Source organism: Leguminivora glycinivorella, chromosome 12 (genome assembly GCF_023078275.1).
Source record: "Leguminivora glycinivorella isolate SPB_JAAS2020 chromosome 12, LegGlyc_1.1, whole genome shotgun sequence".
In the NCBI taxonomy this organism is placed as follows: domain Eukaryota; kingdom Metazoa; phylum Arthropoda; class Insecta; order Lepidoptera; family Tortricidae; genus Leguminivora; species Leguminivora glycinivorella.
The window spans coordinates 13,464,738-13,470,979 of record NC_062982.1 but is presented as its reverse complement, the minus strand read 5'-3'; positions in this window follow the sequence as shown (position 1 = coordinate 13,470,979).

The following is a 6,242-nucleotide window of genomic DNA, read 5'->3' as shown; positions in this document are numbered from 1 at the left end:
TGGTCACATCTTGTCCAGTTTAAAAGACCAGGAAGACATAGAAAGGCAGAGGCGAGCCACCGCAGTAAGGGCAAACATGTTGGCTAGAAGATTCGCCAAATGTAGTGAACTAGTGACAGCGTAAAAAGACAGCTGTTCCTCAGTTTTTGTACAAGCGTGTATTGTATACTGTCGAGTTATGGTCCGACTACACCTGCGCGGCGGTGAGAGACCTGCGCGTGCAATACAACACATACTATGTACTGATATTTCGTTAAACGGAGAATACTATGATTCGGGCACGTCCACGACAACGCTCGTGAGATTGCATCGAATTCGATGTTATTGACCCTCAGTGATATGCTTTAAAAACCAGTCCGTACAAGAACAATTTCGGAACAATCTGATTCAATTAATGAGGGTTTTCTACTCGTAAATATTTTTTTCCGCCAAGCGGCGATCCTGAGGTCTTTTTGACCGTAAATTTAACTTACTAAATAAATGTTGATTTGATATACGCAAATATGTGTCTGAGTAATACTTGAACAGCCCCCAAATAATAATAATTTATTCTCCGCTACACCTCCTGTAAATATATGTAAACTATGCCATTACCATCCACCGATTATTTCTGATCCAGTTATACTAGACTTACGATATAATCCTATTTTTTAGGGTTCCGTAGTCAACTAGGAACCCTTATAGTTTCGCCATGTCTGTCTGTCTGTCTGTCTGTCTGTCCGTCCGTCCGTCCGTCCGTCCGTCCGTCCGCGGATAATCTCAGCTCAGTAACCGTTAGCACTAGAAAGCTGAAATTTGGTACCAATATGTATATCAATAACGCCAACAAAGTGCAAAAATAAAAAATGGAAAAAAATGTTTTATTAGGGTACCCCCCCTACATGTAAAGTGGGGGCTGATATTTATTTTCATTTCAACCCCAACGTGTGATATATTGTTGGATAGGTATTTAAAAATGAATAAGGGTTTTTTGATAATATTCATATTTTCGGAAATAATCGCTCCTAAAGGAAAAAAAAAAGTGCGTCCCCCCCTCTAACTTTTGAACCATATGTTTAAAAAATATGAAAAAAATAACTTTATAAAGACTTTCTAGGAAAATTGTTTTGAACATGATAGGTTCAGTAGTTTTTGAGAAAAATACGGAAAACTACGGAACCCTACACTGAGCGTGGCCCGACACGCTCTTGGCCGGTTTTTAAATAACTGGCACACTTTTGGTCTTAAATGAAAGCTAGTGAAATTTTCTACATTTTATGTAATAGCCTGAGTTGTTTTGCTGATATCTGTCTCAAAATATTAGCAAAAGGAATATTTTCATAGAAAGGGGAAAAATGTTCTTTTTTTGACGCTTCATATCTCAAAAAATATTTGACGGACATTGATAAAAAAGATGTCAAACTGTTTGGAATTTAATGCGCTTTCAACATTACAAAGCAACTTTTGACCAAAAATGCATAGTTTTTTAATAAAACGGCAAATACCAAAAAAAGTCTGATTTTTTACTTTTTTTTTTAAATTACGAAGTTAGCACACCATTTTTTTGCTTGCAAAATATAGTCCTACATTCCTCCAAGGACCCCAAATAACATACCAAAAATTCAGCTTTACATCACACTTTGTTTTTTTATTTCTCTTTTTGACCAGTGTAAAGTACAGATCGCTGAAATGAATGTTGATAGTAATATTAATGAAGACTACTTCAACAAGTGTCAATTGTGAAATGCCGCACAATACTAGTTGCTCTATAGAAGACCATAATAATATGATCCCCGATCCTTTACAACCCAGCAGCTCGGTACGCACGTTACAATTTTTTTTAATCTTCTTTAGTGAGGGCAACTGAGTACGACGGCATATTTAATTGTTTATAAAGTTTGAGGATACCTGAAAAAAATGAATACAAGAAGCCATTCTGCTTTCGGTCACGCGTGTACGCTGCGACCATTTTGCGACCGTTTGTTGACCGTTTGGTGACCGTTTGGCGACTGTTTTTTACATGGAATATTACCGTCTTAATCCATATTTTAACAACTTTATTGGTTTTCTAGGCATTATTTTTATTATTTCAGTATAGTATATGCACCAGAGCACTAAAAATTCACCAATCAATATACATAACACGCAAACACCGAGTAGTCAATAATATTATTACTGGTTAAACTGAGGTAAATTGATGGCGCGTTGATAAATTTAGACTTATTTTATGAAATCACTCGAGCAATTTAATTGGCCATGGTAATTAGCCCACATTATATTACAAATGCAAACAATATTTATCTTTAACAAATTCTTACGCCATTACATTTTAATGTCAAATGATTTTATTTCTTTTTTACTTTGACGTCTCTGACAGTCGCCATTTGAAAAGAATGAAATGAACGAATGATTTTGGGAAAGTAGTCGCCAAACGGTAACAATGTGTGCACGCGTAGTGCACACTTCTGTCACTTCTGTGACCATTTGTGCCTGTTACCAATCGTCCCCATTTGGGTCGCCGCGACTAAACGTCGACCGTACTGCGACTAAGCATTGAGATCCGAAGACCTGTGTGTACACAAAATAGGAGGATTTGCGTAGGAACGGCGACCGATTATGGTTATATGGGTTACTAAAGGCACTTAATGTTCCTATAATTTAGTGCATAAGAAAATCTTGATTTTGTTTCTTAAACTACGATACTTTTACTTTTTTACAATATTATTGTATTTGTATTTCAACGCATTTTTAACCCCCTTAGAATGCTGAAATAGAATGTCATTATCCGATGAATTACGAAACAACTTTCGCTATTTATTTACTTTGTTCATTTGGTAAATATTCGGCAATGTAACTGAACTATTCGGCCGAATACGAACATTAAAATCTTGCCGAATACCGCATATTCGGCCCATCTCTAGTATAAAAGCTATGCAATTTAAACTTTTTATGTTTAATAAAGGTTGGTAATGACATCATATCCTGAAAATTTTGTGCTGCCGTGCCCCCAGATTTGTTTAGAGTTATTACTAAAGTAGACGAGAGTATAATCCGGGGCGGACTATGGGGACTTATAAATACGATACGATGATAGAGGTAACTACGATATATACGTTTTGGAGCGTACTCTTGGCTACAGGCCCTGGTGTTTTAGGGTGCATAGCCAAGATGCAGAACGACACTCTAATGTCGATGAATGATCGGCCTAATAATCTAATATAAAAGAGGGATAGAGAAATTACCGCTTTGTTTGCTATGGCGCAAACGTTTGACATCTTGCAGATTTTCTTTTGACAAGTTGGAATATAAGAAAGACGAAGGACTGACACTTCTTGAATTAGTAGGTAATTACGTATTAAAATTCTCTTATTCCATTTTAATGTTCGATATAACGGGGACCTCTATAAGCCAGCGTTCCCACTTAAGCGTCGCGTGTCTCGGGGCGCGCAACGGACGTCCGCGCCACGCCGCCGCCACGCCACCTGGGGCGCGTCTTACGTCCTTCCTATACAAAATGTACTGAGGAGACGTTTTTTGAACACTCCGGTGGCGTGGCGCGGACGTCCGTTGCGCGCCCCGAGACACGCGACGCTCTGATGTGGCCGGTCCCTAAGGCCGTTTTCACATTATCCGATCCGATATCGGATGTAGGAAGGATGTAAAATGTAAGATTTATGCGCTTCCAGGTCTTCATTTATGTATTTAATAGATCATTCTAAAAAACGATATAAAACGCAAAAATTGCGGATTTAATGCCGATGGCACTCTCCTACAACAGTTTTTGTCCGAGGCACCATGGAACTGCCGATATCGGCAGGACGCTTCCGACATTTTTTGGCATGCCGGACCCGGACGTCAGTTGTCGGCCGATAATATTTGTTTGTGTGCGTATATAATGCGTGTATACGTTTGTAGTGTGCGTGACAAAAATGGCGTCTATTAAACAGCTGCTAATGATCGAAAGTCAAATTAGTTCACAATTTCCATTGAAAAAAAATGGTTTTAATGCATCGGTCCGAATTGTGGATACTAGTTTTTTCATCTTTTTGTAGATATAGTTCATTGTAAAATTATTTATTTTGCCTGACACCCTGAATATTTTTTATGCTCGTTATTTTAATTTTACAATATAATATTTAGGATATAGTGCTTATGATTATTAAATATAAAACATTTTTAAAATATTTTTTGACACAAAATCATACTTCATTGATTTGGAACAATGTGTTTTATCGGACCGACATCCGACACTATCGGAAGCGTTTATCGGATGTAGGATGTCGGTCCGACATCCGATATCGGATCGGATAATGTGAAAACGGCCTAAGAGAGGTAGGTACCGAGGTCGTATTTTAAGTAACACGGTTGGTGTTACTTTTATTTTGTGGAATTTTCCTATATATCTTATTTAAAAAAATATATGGAGTCAAATTAGTTCCAACGGCCGACGCCAATACTATAAATGTTTACCACTAATGGTGACCTTAAAAGATTACGATTTGAATCAATCAGCGCCACTCCTTCACGCACTTTTCCCATAGCCCATAGATGTAAACAACATTTATAATGTAAAATGTTAACAACAGAGGATCCTAACGGTAATAAAACAGATGGAAGCTCATTTCTTCATTACACCTTTCAGCTTTAACACCCGATCGTCATAAAATGACTCATTGAAATTTATAGGGTGGAAAACGACATTTTTTACGGTACCCTTCCCGAGTGATAACCAACATGCTTGGGACAAGGAAGGAGCCACATAGAAAAGGTAAGTGTCTACTAAATCTACTTACTTTTTTTTATACCACACCAACTGGTAAGCAGCCCTCTTTCAAAAACTATGATAAAATTGCATTTTATCCACTTAATTAAGTGGATAAAATAAACTATGATAAAGTTGCATTTTATCCACTTAATTAGTTACTTTAAAATTTAGTTTTTCTTTAATTGAAATATTAAGTGGTGGCAACTGTATTGGTTCATAAATTGTGTATAAGAAACATGTACCGTTTGTGCCCGAACAAACATTAAAACATGTGTGGTAAACAATTCTGGGATAGGAATATTCTTAAATCGACGAAGAGAATTATTTAGTTTTGTTTTGTTTAATTAATAAATCGTAATAACACGATATAATATATATTTAGAGAAATGAGTTATTGTACCTATATGAACGGATCATGAATAGATAATATAGATATGTATATCTAATAATATACATAGATGCGAGTATATTATTTTATGCAAAGAGTAGGTAATTATAATTAACGCCGTAATTTACTGCCGGCATTTTTTTTTGTAACTTTCGCCGCTACTTAAGTAGGCGCCTCAAGCGTAGATAAGCATTTATGCAACATATCTAGTAACATTGTGTTAACTCACTACTATGTAGTCTATGTATAATACAATTTTTTAAAGGAGCTCTACAAACTGTTGAATATTCTGTCTCGAATAGCCTCAACCACACCACAGTTCAGCAGACTACCAAAAATAAAATAACGATCGCCGAGCTCGGTAACGGACGGTTTAGTGCAAGTGGTGCAACCGACCCAAAGCAATAATTATGAGTAGATTCCTAGTTAGTTATCTTTTCTCTTAGCACTTTCTTCCTTGTGCATAATACCTAATAGTCTTCGATTATTATTAGACACTTGTCAATAGTAGACGGCCACCAGGGTAAACTCAACCATGGTATAGGACAAAAAACGCACCTCTAATACTGGGCACTCGCGCCTCTACTAAACATTACTAAATAGTAAAAAATACATATTTCCAATTCGTGCTCACTTAACGTTAGTAAACTTATTTTTTTATCAAGCAGAAACGTGTGCTAGCAATAATAGATATTTCACATAAGTAGTCTTATTTATTGAGTTCTTTGGATTTGTGTTATTATCAGACATAATTATGTATCTGTCTGTATAGTTTATATTAATTGTTTGTCTATTTATTTAATCTTTAGCTTACACAAGGAAAATGAAAAACACTGCAATAATTTACTTAACATCAAAAGTAGTTTAAGGTTACAATAGCGCTATGAATCGATTAATCAGTGGAAACAACTACAGAATTGCACAAAGTAATTGCTCACGCTAAGATAACAGAGACGTACCCTTGCACGAAAGTTTCTAATCCTTCGACTGTATAATTACTGTTATTATAGCATTTATTAGGGTCAAATCTGATTTATGCGATCTCTCGACACGGCCGTTCAGTAGCTATTTGGAATCAGTTACAAGTTAGTTGCTTACTGATAACCGATC